General features: G+C 35.1%; 1 protein-coding gene across 1 annotated transcript in view; it reads left to right on the forward strand.

Moving 5' to 3' along the window:
• Nucleotides 1-19,138, forward strand: part of CHSY3 (chondroitin sulfate synthase 3) — a 278,411-nt gene that overhangs the window by 17,482 nt on the left and 241,791 nt on the right. The gene's annotated exons all lie outside the window — the stretch shown is intronic.

Raw genomic sequence — 19,138 nt, forward strand, 5'->3', positions numbered from 1 at the left:
GTATAGCAGTTATCAGTTTTGTGTAAAGTCTGTAAGTAATAATACTGACAATTCCTGCTTATGTAAAACATTTGTGCTTTTATTTTTTAAAGAGCCCCTGCTTTCATCTTATTCTTTGTCCAAAGGTAGATTTGTGATTGAAAACACTATGTGAAAAAAATATTTTTGGGGATTTGAGTGATGAATTCCTTTTTTGGTTTCTGTTTCACCATCCTAGTTTTAAATTTCAGTTTATATGCATGTGTTGATGGGAAGTTTAACACAGCCATCCTCCACAATTCCTGGGTAAGTTGAATCAAGAGTGACATTAGTGGCATATGATTCTTATGGCCAATTTATATACACTTATAGTCACAGATTTTGGAGTATTAGAAAATTGTGAATACATTTTTTGTTAGCATATTTGCCATGTTATTTTTTTTCTGTAGAATAGAACTACTAATGTGGCTTGACTAAATTAATCTAGATCTGGATTGAATAGATTTTCTCTTATTTTAAAAATTGGTTGGTAGTGCTGGCATCATTTTATACAGCTGTTTTGATCAGATTGTTTCTTAATGCTATACCTAACTACTGAAGTAAATTTGGATGTGTCCCTGGATCATTTTAATAATTAAGGTATATAGCTTGTGGAGAAAATGGAAGCCGAAACAAGAACTTATCGTAGTATAAAAAGCAAATGCTGATCTGAAGCCTGATGTGGTTTTATTAATTTCTACTCCATCTCGTTATGAATAAATATGCTAGGAAATGTCTGAAATGTTTAGTATTTTATGATGTTTGTGATAAACAATCTCAGCTTTTAAACTTTTCTGGGTATATAATATAATCAAATTAAGCATCAAATTGATTTATATTTATATATAGCTGTAAAACAATTGATCATTAGTTACGTAGCAAGCACTGTACTGGGCTGTAAGGGAGAATGAGTGAGATGAAATTTCCTTTGTCTTATGCTAGAAGTGGACAACAGGCTCAGAGCAGTTTAGTAACTTGCCCAAGGTCACACAGCTAGAGAGCTGTCGGAGTTTAGCTTCAAACTCTGGTTTATTTGATTCCAAAGACTGTATTTTTTTTTGAAATGTTACATTCACCTTCTGCCTGAGGTTTCATTTTTATTTTAAATCTGTGTTGTCAGATTGGAATTGACAAGTTCAAATATATTCAATATAAAGAAATTGGAAAGAAAAGAGGTAGGCTACAAAGATCAGACAGTAAAGATCCAGAATGGAGAGGTGCTGCCTTTAGTTTTAGCATTCTCTCCACTAGACATGCTTCCCTGTTAGAGATAGAGTCTCTTAATCTTTCTGGAAGAGATCTGTGAAGAGTAAATTAAAGGGACCAAAATTATTAGAGTTCTTCCAGTCCTTAGCATTTATGTTTACAAGAAAAATATCTAACATTAAAGTTTTCGTTTTCAATAGAAACAGAATATCGTATATTTTACTCTACCTCAGGGCAAGATTAAAAATGTAGGCTGTCAGTTTTATTTAAATTGTTTTCTAGCTATACTATTTAGAAACGAAGTACACATGGGTGTATATATCACACTAGAATTTCCATTATTGGGGTATATTCTGAGAGCTCATTTTATCTTAAGAATATTTCTTGTTCTGATAATTAGTTTATGTTAGAATGAAGATTTCTCATTTACTTCTCAGAAAAACACACACATAGAGGTAATTTCTCAGAAATAGTGAAATACATTTTTTCAAAAAGAGCTAAAACTTTGTAGAAATGCTTACTGTTTCAGAGATTTTTAATGTGAGTGTTTCATAGTTATTAATTTCTTGGAGTGACTTTTACATGGACTTACATTGTTAATAAAATCCTCCTGAAAATCCCTACAGGTAAATGGGGTTATTACCATACTTACTAGAATTATCACAGTAAGCGGGCTTGCGTTGAGTGCCAGCCGTATGCTTAGTTTTAGACAGAATATGAAAATAAAGGTGGTGCTTCAGATAACAGCTTTAGAAAGATACAGCTACTTCTTGAGTTTAAACAAAATGTAAAGTTATACAGTAGAAATATCAGGATATTAGATCATGTCAGAATGAGTGTATCTGAAGCACTTACCAAGTATAAGATTCCACGTATTGTTCTTCCCATGCAGAGTTTAGAGTGTAGTGGGAAAAGAAAGAGCGAAATGAGAATGTTAATAGTGTGGAAGTGAGCATGGAATTGATGAGTTGTACATAGACAAGCACTGTAAATGTTTAAAAGGAGCATCGTTGGGGGCTATAAAGTCTAGGCAGGAAGGCTTCATGGAGAAGTTGACCTTAACTTTAAAGACTAGGTAGGTCAGTTCTCCAGGCATAGAGAAGGGTTGAGCCAAGATGGGCTGTGCATTATACCCTGAGGGCATGGTGTGGGCAGGCTGGCCTCCCCTAGGTCAAAACTGTAGAAGAGGGGGTCACAGCACAAAAGAAGAAACAGAGATTTTGACTGTGTCGGTGTCTACCTAAGAGCCGAACTGTTGCCAGAAAGACTACAGACAAGAGATGACAGATGGACCCTGAAAAGTATGAATGACTGTCCTCTTTTACCGCTGGGTATAGAGGATCTCTTCTGGCCTCTCAGTTAGAGTAAGGTCTTGGAATTCTGGAAACCCTTATGCCACTAGGTTAACTTAATGTACTCTGAAAACAGCTTTATTCAAATTCCTGTGCAATGTGCCTCAGTCTTTCCAATCCAGTTCATTTTGAATGCCTCTATCTGAGCCTCCATGATATTATTAAAACCTGCCTGTAATGCTATTTGTAGGTTCATATATCATGCTAACTGAAAAAAAAAATTTTTTTTTCATTTTGACTAATCCACTGAAAATAGCTTCTGATTGTGCAACTTTGCAAATAATTTAAAACATGTATATTTGTGAGGAGTATATCTAGCCTGAAATTGTGGCTATATTCTTACTTATTAATGTTGTTCTACAACTATTTGTGGGCAAACTGACTTCTTAGTCTTGCTTTGTGGGTATCAACTGATTGGCAGGGCTGATTTCTTCCAGCCTAGCTGTAAATGAGGCCTTTTAAAAAAAGATACTCATTAATTGTTGTCTCAGATTTTAATTAAGGAAATCATTAAGTGCTTAATAAATTGTACCTGGGCTCATAATATTTTTAGTTTTTAAAATTATTTTCTACTAACCTTTCTCTAAGGAAACACTTACCAGTTTAATGCTATAAATATTGGAGTAGATCTGTAAAAACTATTTTACAAGTTATTGTGTCAGATAAGAATGCGTTTAACTAAAGAAGACAGAAAACTTGGCCACAGTGGCTTTTGTTTGTCTATTTTCCAGAATGTGTAAGTGAGTCGGCCCTGACTAAGTAGATACTGAATGATGCATCATGGTTGCATGCTTTTCCTCTCTTTTTGGTCTGATTTCCTTAGAGTGTTGAATCTGTTCTCATGCATATAGATTTCAAGCATTTTAAAGAAACTAATCCTAGTTCCAGGTAGGAAGGGGGAAGACTTTCTACTGACATGAGTTTAGTCCTTTTCTCAAGGATGGAAGTCTTCCCCATAGATCTCTGCCTACATATCCCTGGTTTGAATTATGTCATACAGCCATCTATGACTGCAGGAGAGGTGGGTAAATTGAGTACATCCAGCTTCCATAGCCAGAAGGAAGAAAAGAAGGAGCTTGGGAATAGGTGTTAATGAATCTAACCCTATATTAGGGTTCTCCAGGGAAACAGAACCAATAGGATATATGTCTATCTACCTATCTATCTATTCATCTCTCTGGAGAGAGAGAGAGAGAGAGATTTTAAGGAATTGGTTCACAGATGTGGAGGCCAATAAGTCCAAAATCTACAGGGAACACTGGCAGGCTGGAAATTCTGGAAGGGGTTGATGTTGCAGCTCAAATCTGAAAGCAGTCTGGAGGCAGGATTCCTTTCTCTTTGGCTCTTTGGGGGACCTCATTCTTGTCTCTGAGAGCCTTCAACTGATTGGATGAGGCCCACCCACACTGTGAAGGGTAATGTGCTTTACTCTGAATTTGCTGATTTAAATGTTAATCATATCTAAAAAAATACCTTCATAACAATATTATAGACTGTTGTTTGACCAAAGAGCTGGGCATCATAGCCTAGCCGAGTTGACACATAAAATTAACCATCATATCTACATAATTTACTAAGGTTTAGAACCTTTGCAACTCAAGTCCTGCCTCAGCTTCAGTGGGTTGACATCTTTCATGTTGTAGTTTGTGTATATTAAATGCAATCGTTTTTCTGTGTATTCCAGGAAATTCTCTATGCTAATTCTGAAATGGATTTAAAAGACTAATATTAATTTAAAGAGGAATCTTAAAAGAAGATCTGCTGAGATTTCTTAGGCTCTTACGTAGTTCTACAGTCGTAAATGACATATCATTTTAAGCAGTAAGATTACTTTTCCCTAAATGACCAGAGAATGTTAGGAGGGATAGTAGAATGTTGACTGGCTTGGAAGTGAAGAGACCTAGGTATTTATATTATCTCTGACATTAATGACTTTATCACCTTGCCTTTCTGAGTCACCTGTCAAAGAGGACTAATAACAGATTTTGTACCTTTCCTATTGGATTGTGACAGTTACACGAGATAATGGATCTAAAAATGCTTTATGAACCATAGAGTGATAAAAATATATAAAGAGACACTAAAATATAAAGATAAATGTCTCATAACAACCTCCTCTGTGATTGGAGGATGACATGGCTTATGGGCTGTCAAATGAAAGTTAGGGCTGAATGCAGAGTCAGAAATGATCTGGTCCCAACTGATAGAGTAAGCTTCAGCCTAGAGGACCTCAAAGGAACATCCATTCCATGAGATTTGATTCTGTGGAAAGCAATGGGAGGCCATTCCCTGGCAGAATGAGGAATGTTTTGAAATTAACGTCAGGATGTTGGATTTGGTAGCGTGACAGCTGTTTCAGTCTGTGCTTCTTCAAATCTCTCCTTCGGAAATGCACAACAATTATTCAACTAATGCTAGAAAAATATAATTTAAGAAATATTTCATTTTAAGAACAAAATTCTACAGCTAAATATTAATTTAAAAAAAAACTAAATAGAGAAGGGAGTAACAGAAGAGGATACCTAATGTTGTCTTTAATAAGAACAGCCTTTAGTCTTGAGTGATGTTACTTAAGTTAATTTTTCTTGTATGTAGAATAATTAGGTACAATTAGAAGTTATTGAGGATTTCTTAATTTGGTGAGCCATCATTTCAAGCATATCAAAATCAAGTAAACTTCCAAAAATAGGTGATAATAAATCTACCCATGGAATGGGATTTCTATAACTCTAACTACATTTATCATTAATCTCTGACTTCTTTCATACAATTTTAAATGTCTTTGGGAGAATGATTTTGAATGTGTTTACATATGATATCAACTTATTTATGAGACTTAGAATGTGTACCTAGCAGTTTAATTCCTCTAAAATTATTGATTTTGAAACTCTTAAACAGTAGCTTTTAACATGTTTTCTTAATGTTCATATGAAATGGACACTTAAAATATCCAGATTGGTTTCAAGTTTTCAGTGTTGGTTATTTGTAATATATCCATTGTCCTGGTAATTTCACTTTTAGCCATTTATCCTAAGGAAAGCAGAGATGACTTTAGACTTGTGAGTGATATTTAATGTGTGAGACAACATAAGGGATAGAGTATGGTTAAACTACTGTGCACCCTATGACAATTATAGACAGCCATCAAAAATGATTTTCTGCGTTCACTATACATGAAACTGGAAAATACTTATGACATAATGCTGTGTGAAAAGAATGGGCTAAAAATGGAGGATAAAGCATTACCTCAATGCAACACATAAATTATATACTGCAGTATAATTAGGACTTTAGGGACAATACATTGCACTCTGTTATTCCTCATAAGGATATATTAATATGTAAAATACTGTGGATACTCTGCTTAATGAAATTCAGAGTGCTTCTTCATGTCGGGAAATGAAAAAACAAGCAAACATGGTGGGTTTATTGCTAGATAATGGGCATATAGTCAATATAAAAGAATTTATTTGAATTTAATACAATAGGCACTATCATACGTTATTCAGTAATGAAGTTCCATGGTTACAATAGTTTTTTAGGAAGATAACTGAAGCATAGTATATGGAAAATTCTAGAGGAGTAACGATTTGAAAAGGTGGATAAGAAGCTTTTGTTTGTCATCCAGAATGAGCTGTTCACTGGTACTTCGAGTGTGAAAAAAGGCTCAGTGTTGGTTCTTGGAAACAAAATTAAACTTAGATATTTTACCTTTTTTTCAAAAAAAATACTGACATCTTTTTATTTCCAATAAAGGTCTGATATAAATAAGAGCTGAGAGAAGAGAAGCGATGGGAAACAGGTTGCTTTAAGAGGCTTAGCTTTAACAACTGGAAAGAGCTTCGCTGTTAACAACCTACTCGGGAACATAATTGTACAAACTTAGGAGCATGTAGTTTAAAGGTGGTGCTTAGAAATACAGAAAGAAATTCTTACTCATAATAAGAATTAGACCCTCACATTACATGAATCATACTGGGCTGGGCTATAAAAAGAAGACAAACTACTAAAAAGAGCTATTTTAATTACTGTGCTAAGAAGTACATTTCTAGTAAAGATAAAATTTCCTTGGTTGCATCATGTTTTTTTCTTGTGCAGTTACTTCTTTTTTTATTGTGAGAAAATTTTAATGTAAATATTCAAATTCATTTTCTGAGGTAGACTTTCTAAAATATTTTGAGCAGTCTCTTTAATGTTTACATAATCTCTTTCTGATCACAGCCGTGAAAGATGTTGTCTTATTATGTGTCATTTTTCCTCCTTGTAGTCACGTATAGTCCTACGTGATATATGAGATAAGAAAATCAAAGAAGATTTTTGTTTCTTTTTGGCCGTCTGTATCTTTATTCTGTGTCCCTAAATTAGACTCATTGCATAGCCTTACCTCAGAGCACTCATATTTTGTGCCAAATAAATAAGGACAGACATTACTCTTGAGGCCACTCTGTCATTCATCCAATTAAAAGGTTGGTTCTTAACAACCTATCATTTGGACAAAATATTCGTTTGACACAGTTTGCATTTTCAGAGTTCATTCATGTACAACATTGATAACAGATAGCTGCGTAAGGGAAATTCTCCACAAGCAGAATTGCTTGAATAAAAAGGAAGAATAGATGGAAGAGAAAACCTGAAATTATTCGGCTTAGAAATGAGATGGGAATACTCTTTTTTTTTTTTTTTTGCGGTACGCTGGTGTCTTACTGTTGTGGCCTCTCCCATTGCGGAGCACAGGCTCCGGACGCGCAGGCCCAGCGGCCATGGCTCACGGGCCCAGCCGCTCCGCGGCATGTGGGATCCTCCCGGACCGGGGCACAAACGTTTCCATGTCCCCTGCATCGGCACAAACCCATGTCCCCTGCATCTCAACCACTGCGCCACCAGGGAAGTCCGGGATACTCTTTTGATTGATTGATTGATTTTTTTGCTAAATTCTGAGTTGATCACGTGGAAATACTGCATTTTTAAAGTAAATGGTATAACGCAACATTTGCAGCTCTCAAATTCTAAACTGAAGTGGCCACATTCAGGTACTGACTTACATAGCTCATAAATCACTGGCTGCTGTTCAGACAGTATTCATCTGCAAAGTTGGTGCAGGAAAGTGTCCTGTTCGATACTTTGTAAAAGCAGATTCCTGCAAAGAAGTTTCTGATTACACAGATCTGGGAATAGGAGACAACTTCTTCTTTGTTGATTCAGAAGACAATTTTTGGGAAAACAGTAACTTGAAGGTTTAAAAAAATCAGGATTTCAAAGTTCTAGTAAAGTACTATTAATTAAAATATAATCTATATTCAAAAAAAGATAATCTATATCCATATTCTTTTTAACCATCAATTAAATAATACATAATAATACATAATGTATGTCCTTATGTAAAATTTTGGGAAAACTTGATCAACTTTATAAAATTCTTTAAAGGATAAAAAGATACAGCAATTCTAAATCAAACCCACATTTGGAGGAAATGATTGACTTTTGGTTCTATATACCATACAAAAGGTCAAGCACTTTTGCATGGCATATCAGTCGGGATTCTTGGTTGAAGGCAGAAGTACCACCTCTGGATAGTTTATACAGAAGCAGACTTATTAAAGGACCTTGGGCATTTCAGAAAATTCTGGCAGAGCCTGAGAAGCAGATTGAAGCTAGGCTGTCAGGGACAGGCCCAGAATTACGCTCCAGGCCCTCTCTGGTGTGGTGTCAGATGCTGCTGTGGCTGAGCATACACCAGACCTCACTCTCCAGACACTGCCCCTGGAGCCACAAGAAACTAGTGTAGCTGCCTTAGCAGCCACCACCCTTGCAGGGAAGCAACCTGCACTGCTTATGCTTCTTCGTGTCACTAGATTACTGGATCATGTGGGGCTGATGGGAAAATCCCTGGGCAGATTTCTGTACCCTCGTTCTAAGGAAGCTTGTGAAGGTGGCTATGTTCCATTTCTTGCTTCTGGGACAGACTAACATGGAGGATTCCTCAAACATAAGAATGGAATATAGATGATGAGAGTCCAGAAAAAAATTAAAATGTACATGGCATTCAGGGTCCTCAACTATCAGCTTCATAGCTTACTCTGTTCCACCCTTACATTCACCCATATACCCTGCATTCTGGCCATAGACTCTTCAGCATCCCTTAAAATTTTCTGACACTGTGAAAAAAAAAATCAAATTTTTTGATTTCACAAAATCTTCCTTTTTTTCCCTTGGAAGAAATATCATCCTTCATTTTGAGTTCTGTCTCTTGCTTTCACTCTTGTTCTCTTTTTGGTTTCTGTCTCATTCCCTTGAGTGGAAAGTTCTTCCACATGAGGTGCCACGTGTCAGTCATTTTGTGGAGCTTCAAGTCGTACTGATCAATAGGCTGTATTCACTGGTACATTCTTTTAACTCTAGTCAAAAGAGTTGTTAATGTGACTCTTTAAGACCTTAATTTTGTAATATTTGAATAAGAATTTACAATTTTACTTATTTCTCCAAACACTGTTTTGCATACAGCTTCAGGTATTATCTCTACATATAATTTGAAAAATAAAACAAACCTAGAAGTTAACATACTTTGAATTTTTCTCTCTAAATAATAATGTATACTGTTAAGACAAGTTGCTTTGTATTAAAAACCAAGTCTGCCTACCTGCTTGTTTAAATGTAGGTTCAGTGATATTGGCAGGCTATCATATAAAGAATTTTTCAGATTAAAAATAAAAGACAAAACACAAATCTACAATATTGCTAAATAAAGACTTGGAATATGGAAAGTCGTACTCTATCTGAATGATGCTTTGAACTTATTCCATGTAGTGAGTGGACTTAAATTTGAGTGATTTATTATTACAGTGATTGTGGACTTACATTTGAGACATGAATAATCTTCACTGGTATTGAAAAATGGTAGACTGAAAATCAAGGTGCTCATAGTTTTTTAATGCAGAGCCTGTAATATCAATTAACATGGAAAATCTTTTTATAAGTACTGTCTCAAAATGAGATGATAAAGCCTGAGGATATGAAGACATAAAGATCAAGCATATCTGAAGTTTTGTTTATTCTATTTCCTATCATAGTGGCAGATATTATTCTCATTCACTGGGGACCTTTTTCTGTTATCTGATTTATAGAACTATTAAAGAAAGTATGATCTTGATACATTATCCTAGATTCTAAGTAGTTTATGCTAATCAAATTATAATACCATTGAAAGGGTCCTTTAAAGGCTCAACATTAAATAGAAATGTTCTAAATTCCTTTTGCCAGTTGGGGTTACTTTAGTCCTTGAGGACATGGCGGAATATATTCTCACTACCTACAGCACCACACATTGTCTCTGGACAAGGTATGAGAGCTGTAAACCCATTTTCTAGATCTAAAGGAATGTGAGAGTGGTATGTTGCTTGCTTTTTAAAAAAGAAAACGAACTCTTTGTTTACTACAGATGTAAGATGCATTTCTGATCATTGAATATTTAAGATGTGAGGAATCTTTTTTTGACTCTTGCTAACCGAACTCATTTTTAGCACTTTTGGTGATAACTTATACGTGAATCAGAAATTGAAGTTTTTCAGAGGAAATAGTTGTCTAAAGTATGTCATTAGACATTCGTAAAAATTTTATTTTTAGGAATATAATCTTCAGATACTATGTTAATCTTTATCAAAATACACTGAGAACAGGGCTTCCCTGGTGGCGCAGTGGTTGAGAGTCCGCCTGCCGATGCAGGGGACACGGGTTTGTACCCCGGTCCGGGAAGATCCCACATGCCGCGGAGCGGCTAGGCCCGTGAGCCATGGCTGCTGAGCCTGTGCATCCGGAGCCTGTGCTCCGCAACGGGAGAGGCCACAACAGTGAGAGGCCCGCGTACCCAAAAAAAAAAAAAAAAAAAAAAAAAGAAAATACACTGAGAACAAATCCATACATAAGTAATTCTATGTAGATTCTTAAAAATGGAAAAATATGCTTGAGGGGGTGGAATTACATGAAGTTGACCTTGTTTCTCTTTGTATAAACTCTGCTTTAAAAATTTCACTTATTAAAAAACGCTGCAGGACATATCCTTATGTGTATATGTATATATGTATATGATATATATTATATAAAATTTACAGATCAATGTGAGAGTATATTTGTATGGATGACATATATATGTATATTACATACGTTATATCTATTACACATATATTCATTTACCTAAATAGTAATTACATATATATATATCAATATACAATATGTCTGTAATTGTATATTTGTTCCCCCTACACATATACACAAACACACAGCTTTAGTAGTAGACAGATTTGTACCAGTGCCTTGATTATGATTTTTATACCATGTTTCTTAGTGAAGCTTTCCCAGACTTTTGAATGCATCACTTTTGATACAGCAAGGCCCATTTAAATTCTAATAATGTGAATACTAGGTCATAAAACTCATCTAACATGTGAATATTACCAGAGAATAACATTCACTGAAACTGTAAGAACACTGTTACTTTATTTTATTTAAATGAGTCTATTATTCTCTTGTAAATGTTAGTCTCTAAAATTTCTGTTGTTATTTGCAAAATTACATTTGTCAGGTTTCTATCACTTTCATAAAATTAAGTAAGTTTACTCCATATTCTTGAATGTAAATTTTATTCTGGTACAAAAGTAAAATCAAATAATTATTATTTAAATTTTTCCCCAACAGAGATCATCTGATTAGCTAGAATAAAGAAAAGAATTCACATTTATTTAACTAGACACCATGCCTAGAATGATCTAAATTACCTTGTTTAGTTTTTATAGTAACCCTAAGTGTATGTATTTTTATCTACATTTTACAGATGAACAAAACTGATGCTTAGATGAGGTTAAATAATCTTACTAAAATCTGACTTCAAGACCTGTGCTCTTAGCATTCTACCTCACCAGATTGGGGAAAAAATGCACATTTTGTTTTGAATTTTTAAAAGTATCTTTTATTTGATGATGGATTTGGGAGGTAGAACTTATGTCTAAGACTTCCTTCCTTCACTTATGGCATGTTGCAAATTGTGTTGATAACAGTTTATGAGATTAGCTTAGTTTGATCTTTATCTTGCTTGCAATGGAAAGGTTTCATTGAGGTGTTATTTTTGGACCTCAAGGAATCAAGAGTTGCATTCTTATGAGTCTGAAAGTTATTCACGGAAGTTATTCTGTGTTTTTATTTTGATTATAATTAAAAATATGTAGTGAAACATGAACAGATTCTGGATGGTTTGGATGATACTTTATAACTGAGTCTTAAAGGATGTTATTATGCAGGATATAAGTCTATAGATTTTATACTTAGTGATATGTTTGTATATGTTTAGGTACTATAGTAATAAACAAAGTCAACAGTCATGATTCTTCAGAATTTTTTTCCTTTCAAAGTGTTTTATACATAAAGTTTGATGAAGAGTTGATTAGGATACTCCAAATGCCTTGTAGACAGGGACCAGGTCTTATTCAGAGCTCTAGAGAATAGATGCTTTCAATAAATTTGTGAAGAATTAAGCTGTGTTTTTTATATATATAAAATGTACTATTAAGGAGACACAGGTCATCATGCACATAGAACATAGAACACTATAGTAATAAGCATATGAGGTTTTGGGGGTTAACTGTTAAACATCATCATAAAATTTGGAAGACATGAACTGGAAATCTCACGAATTAGATGAATGCTAGGCAAGTTGCACAGAGCTGGGGAACACACATGTATGAGAATTGTAGTAAAGTTGCTTTCTGTGGATATCTTTCTGCTATTCAGTGCTTCCTCTCTTTTCTAGTGATAGCTCTGCCAGGATTCTTATCAAACTTAGAGTTTCCAGTTAGAAGGTGATAGTCAAAAAACTATCATGTTTCCCCTGTGCTTCAACTACAACATCCCCTTCTATGGTGCTTGGAAAGGGGCCAGCTGAAATTAATCTGAGGAAGAGTCAGCACCTCTAGCCTAGAGGTCTCCTTTCTTGGACTAAGATAAGTGGCCCATCTGAATACCTATGGTAGTTTGCTGGTGGCAGTGGGAAGGAGAGTTCTAGGCTGGTAATGTAAGATAAGGAAGAGCTCCATTTTAATTTGCTTAAATAGGATGATAAACTGTGTGAAGATGGACTTATAAATCACCTATGGTTAAAGGACCTTCAGGTCATTCATTTGGGACAATGAAATAGATTTAGTATTTTGAACTGTTGACTAGAACATATATTTATAACTATTTGATCTAATTTTTGAGATCAATACACTTGTGAAAGTGTTACACAAACACAAATTTATCCTGCTTATAGATGAAAATTCCAAATTCTGTAGTTTTTCTTCTCTTTTTAAATTACAAAAGTAATGCATGCTTCCTATAAAGTAACATTACTAACAGCTAAGGGGAACAAAGTAAAAGTCTCCTTTCTCTGTATATTTCACCATATGTATTCATATTTTAAACAATGGATTTTGGATTGGAAAATGAATGTCACAGCAAGGATATTTTGTCATTTTCTTATAAAATGCTAATGCCAAATGATAATTTTAGTACACTAAAATATTTCTTGGTACAACATCTGTTAGCTTGTAAAAATTTCTTTAAATTTGTCTACCCAAATTAACTGGATTGGAAATTAACATGAAATGAACCCATAGGTTGGACCCCTTGTGGTTCAATAAAAACAGATGTCTGTTTAAATACCCATGCTACTCCACTATTGAAAGTCCCTGAATCATTCTGAAGCCTTCTGTGCGCTTCTGCCTTGGGTTTAGTAGGTAAAGATGGGCATTCAGAGACTCTGTGGGACAGGAGGAATGTGCAACATGGCACATGCACCTACTGGAAGAAAAGAAAAAACGAAATTACTGGTCTGTTCTTTTCAAATTGACCTGGGCACCCCAAGAAAAGCCACAGGAGAAACATGGCACAGCTTCCTGAAGTATCAACTATGTTTCAAGTTTGTTTGTTTGTTTGTTTGCGGTACGCGGGCCTCTCACTGCTGTGGCCTCTCCCGTTGTGGAACTCAGGCTCGGGACGCGCAGGCTCAGCGGCCATGGCTCAGGGGTCCAGCCGCTCTGCAGCATGTGGGATCTTCCTGGACCGGGGCACGAACCCGTGTCCCCTGCATCAGCAGGCAGACTCTCAACCACTGCGCCACCAGGGAAGCCCCCGCTTCAAGTTTTGAGGCCTAAAGCTATAATGAAATAAATAAGGTTGTGTTAAGGAACAAAATTAAATGCCTAATTTGTAGGAATTTAAAAATTTTAGCAAAAAAGAGGAGAGATTCTTTTTAAGCATTGAGCTTACACTGTTAATCCCTGAGGGTATGTATCCTGTCTTCTCTGCTCTTAAGGGTACTACTGTTTGGGTAAATTTGAGAAACTCTGCTATATGATGAAGACTAGAGAAATAGAGAAGGGACTCATGGATTTTTCACTTTGGGTAGTATGAGAGAAGAGATGGGTAGATAGAAACTGAGGATTTCTCACAGTATGTAATAAAATACCTTGCAGATGGTAGGGCATGTAAAATGCTTGTGGGTTTTTAAATTTAGCTTCTCTTCTTATTAAGGAACAATGATGCTGGTATTGAGCACCAGCTCCCAAAATTTGCCAGTAGGTTTTCTTTAAAACTCTTCAACTGGCTGCTACTTTTCCTTTTTTTTTTAATCCTGTGGATTTGAGAGGCTCTGACTTTCTCTGAGAAAAAAAAGAATAAGACTTTGAGAGAAGTGAAACTATAAAAATATTATTGGAGCCACAAAAGTTATTTTTAACAGTCTTCCCACACTTAGCAGTAACTTGAATAGCAACAGAGAAGCCCAGCTTGACTCAGTGAAGTACTATGAGAGTACTTCACCTTTATGAATATCCCTATATTATTCACCAGCTATTTCTTTTGTCTTTAACTGTGTCTGTCTTTAAGGATGTTGGCTGATGTTAAATAACATGATTGAAGTAATTTGTTTGTTTTAGAAAAAAAAAAAAGTTGACGTCTCTAGAAATTTTTATTTCTCATTTCATAGCTGCTTACTAAAGAATGATTTTGAAGACAGGTTAGAGGATTTTGGGAGTAAGCATATTTCTAGAAGGACTTTCTCCAGATTGAGGAAATTATTATCCAAAGTTAGGTCAAAATAAAATATAAGGTTATAGGGTTAAAAGTGAAAAAGTGTATGTTTTAAACCTAATAATCTAAACACAATTATAAATTTATGTGAATTTTTTTATGTTGAAATTGTGTAATTGTTCATAGATAATTTTGCATTAATCTATACTTATCCACTTTTAATTTAAATAGGTATATTTAAGCAAAATATATGAAATTTTCTATTTGATATTAATGTGAGTTACAGTAAATATCATAGTATCTTGGTGTAATTTGCTTTTTATTACTTAATAATTGGTATCAAAATGAGTAATTTTATTTAAGCAATACATGTCTATGTAAATAAATGTGATCCGGTAGAAAAGTTAGTATGAGAATTAATATAATATTTTGTTTTTTCTAATTCCATTTCAATATTTTGAGAATTAATATGAATTCTCAGGTTTTTGTCCCATCTCCTATAAATTCAAATGTGCAGTGTTAGTGCATGAAATGAAATATAAGGTTTTCAATGTGATTAATATTTTGGAAAAACAATTGGAAGGGTATAAATAAAAGCAGTGAAATCTATACTGCTTTAATTAATAGATATTTCAGAATACCATGGAAAGTTTGAGAATAATGTTTAGAATATACCTTCATTCAAGAATGGTCAAACTAGTACACATAACACAGGTGTTCTGAGAATATATTTTAATCCTATCAATTTTCTTTTACCAAATCTAGTAGTTTTGTGTAATCTTCAACAGATAACAGCTAAACAATGTCATTCTTCTCTCTGAACTACTACAAAACCTTTCTCCTAGTGTGCACCGATGCTATTTTAACCTTTGTCTTGGTGCTAATGTATTATGTCCATATTGAATCTCACTCTCTTCTGCTACCCTTAACTCATGATCATGAGAAGAATCCTGTTTGGTTCCAATGAAGGGGTAAACATGGATGTAAATATACTCATACTGCCTGGCAGGACACAATTATAATGGGTCGAGATGTCTAGGTTCCTGTTCATTTCAACATAAATACTTGTGCCCTTCCGATTTGGGATTTTTTCCACTATTGTTTCTTTGATGCATTCCTCCTCTCCATTGTTTTCCCCCACTTTTCCCTGAAGTTAATGTTTGTTAGTCAGATCTTTTGCCTGCTGAATTGATTCTCTGTTTTATCTTTCTTTTATATTTTCCTCTTTCTCAGATTTACATCTTGGGCAATATATTCAAATTTTTGTTCCAGACCTACTCTTGATCTTTTTTTTTGTTTGTTTCTTTGTTTGTTTTTTGTTATTTTTTTGCGGTACACGGGCCTCTCACTGTTGTGGCCTCTCCCATTGCAGAGCACAGGCTGCGGACGCGCAGGTTCAATGGCCATGGCTCACGGGCCCAGCCGCTTCACGGCATGTGGGATCTTCCCGGACCAGGGCACGAACCCGTGTCCCCTGCATCGGCAGGCGGACTCTCAACCACTGCGCCACCAGGGAAGCCCTACTCTTGATCTTTAAAATGACAGTCGTGTAACTTTCTAAACGTTTTTTTTTTTTTAATTTATTTAATTTATTTATTTTTGGCTGCATTGGGTCTTCGCTGTGGTTCAGGGGCTTCTCACCGCGGTGGCCTCTCCCGTTGTGGAGCACGGGCTCCAAGCGCGCAGGCTTCAGCAGTTGTGGCCCGGGGGTTCCAGAGCGCAGACTCAGCAGCTGTCGCGTTCGGGCCCAGCTGCTCCGCGGCACTGAGGATCCCCCTGGACCAGGGCTTGAACCCGTGTCGCCCGCGCTGGCAGGCGGACTCTTAACCACTGCGCCACCAGGGAAGCCCTTTCTAAATGTTTTTAATGTTCTCATGGTTTCAGATCATCCAGTTTTTTTATGGGTATGATATCCTTCTTGAGCATTTGGGTGTTATTAGTTTGTGTGTTTTTCTTTTATAGCTTGAAATAGCCCTTTTTTCTGTTCTTTCTTGCTCATGTTCTTGACTTTCCTTGGAAATCAGGCGAGTTTTGGTTGTCTGCCATATTTGAGTGAAAATTTTGGTTGATTATTCTAATTAGGCAATGTGGATTTCTTCTAATGTTGTCTAACCCGGTCTCTTTCCTGCTGAGCCTTTCTCTGGAGTTAGGGCATCTGCCTGGAAACCACATGTGTATGTATGAGAGAGATGAGCTGACTGATGAGTGTTGCTGAGAGGGAGTGGGCAGGCAAGTGGCTGACAAGTGGTTGACCTCCAAGCCTGCGTTGGAAAGCTGTCCTCTAGGTTACTGCAAAATATTTGGAACTTAAGTGCTTTTGTTGAATCACTTTTCTTATCCATTACATTTCATCTTATTGCAGGTTCTACATTCAGGGAAATCCTACTTATTAACAAGTTAAGAGTCAATTATTTTTAACCTGCAAAGCAGAGTTGAAAGAAAACAAAGAAAGGTATATGATTTCAAAATACCTGTCACAAAAACCTTAGAGAAAAATCAGGAACTTTATTTCTTATCCTTCATATAGGACTTCATTGATTTTTGTGTTTCTCTATTTTTCTAACAAGATTGCTTTCTTGTTTCTTTACCCATAGAAAAAAAGAAGAAGAAAAAAAAGAAAAAGAAAAGAGGTATAGTTAGAAGTAGGTGCCCTGCTGGATACCAGAAGTAAATAGAGGATGGAACCATATAATTTGAATAATAAGTCATATAATCTCTACGTTAAATAAATAATAAATAATTCTCTAAGTTAATAATAAGTCATATAATCTCTAAGTTAAGTTGTTTTCAGTGCCTTCTTTTTTAAGAAAATAGATAAGTAATTTCTTCTAGAGAGAGATTATTTTTGAATGGCCAAAGAAACATATAAAGATGAATCCCTGAAAGAATAAAAGACAGAACTTGATATTTCCCTACTAGTCTAAATAAGTGAGTTGTTACCCTAGTTTGTCAAATATAGCAAAGTCCAATTTATCATTCAGAGGTCAACTTGAATCTTGCCCCTTTTAATGAAGTCTTCCTGGATAAATCCCAACTGCGTGTGTTCTCTTTAGTCCATTTACATACTCACATCTTGGTTTCCCTCTCTTGTGAGACTTACCATATTTTGCTTCATATTTGGATTTGTGTGCTAATATTATAGTTAGTGTTGAATGTCAATCTTGTTGTGAACAAGATTTTAATTTTTAATTATCTTTGTATATTTCCTAGATTTTTTGCCTAGTGGACATGTAAGTAATATTGGTTAAGTGATTGGAACTATTCCAAGCTCATCATTTTCCAATAATAATTTGTTACTTTTTTCTAAGCAAAAAACATTGCCCATGTCTGCAGAATATTGCTACTTTTTGATACTCTCCCTTCATATTTCCTAACTTTATGTCTGGGATTATAGTTTGTATTTTGACTTATGGTTTACATCTTGAAATATGGATGCTATGAATAAAAAATTTGAACAAAATTACTTCTCTTTTTTCTCACATTCACATTTATTATAACTTAGTAGAGCAAAGAAACTCCTAATTTGCATGTAAAAGAATGTGAAATGTATCATTTTCAATATGGTTAGAGAAAAGTAACAATAAACATATTTATGATCTGGAATAGTTCAGCTCATTGTTATTCAGCTTGAATGTACAGCTTAAAGAGGCAAGATTTTAAATATAAGTGGTTTCCATAAATAGCATTTTTAGGTTTATTTGCATTAGGGTTTCTATGTCACCAGCATGGGAGAGATGCTGAGAGCTATAATAAATTTGGAAATTGTCTTCAATCACAGTTTTACTTTTCATGTACTTTTTATTACAGTTTAAAGTATTGTTTTTCCTTTATTATAATTGATGTAGATCTTTTTTTTTAAACTTCTTAACAGCACCTTAAAACTTCTCTGGTATCTTTTTTTGATTATTTCATTGCCACAGTCTTGTTGAATGGGTAAGCATTTCTGGTGCTGGTAATACTGTTTAAACAAACCTTAGAAAATCCCTAATCCTGAGAACTCTGAATAGAATTGGTTTCATGACAATAGGTGACCATTTGATAAAGTTAAAATGGCTTTTACTGGACCCCATTAATACCCAGCTTTCTTCTGTTCCCAAAGCTCTCAGCACATATTTCCAACAGGGTCATTATGTTGCCTTGGTTGGTTTTACAGGCCTTTTTATCTACTTGGCTTTGTCCATAGGAGGATGGTTAGGGTTTGGCATCCAGCAGAGAGATACTCACTAAAACTATTGAATAAATGAATGAAACTTGATTTCCTGAACACTGGAGGACCTCAGAAGGTTTTTGACCGAAAGTAACATGGTCAAAATGTGTCTCCAAAATATTTATTTCCTGATACTTTTTAAAATGCCATTGATCTTGGGATTTTATTACTGGATCCACTTTTTAATCAATAAGGAAAATTCAAAGATTGATTTTTTTTCATGGAATGGCTCAAGTAAATTTATTTTTAATTTTAAAAGATGGCTATAATTAGGTGAGCAAGGATTTGGACATTTTACTCG

The sequence above is a fragment of the Tursiops truncatus genome, chromosome 3 (genome assembly GCF_011762595.2).
Source record: "Tursiops truncatus isolate mTurTru1 chromosome 3, mTurTru1.mat.Y, whole genome shotgun sequence".
Classification (NCBI taxonomy): domain Eukaryota; kingdom Metazoa; phylum Chordata; class Mammalia; order Artiodactyla; family Delphinidae; genus Tursiops; species Tursiops truncatus.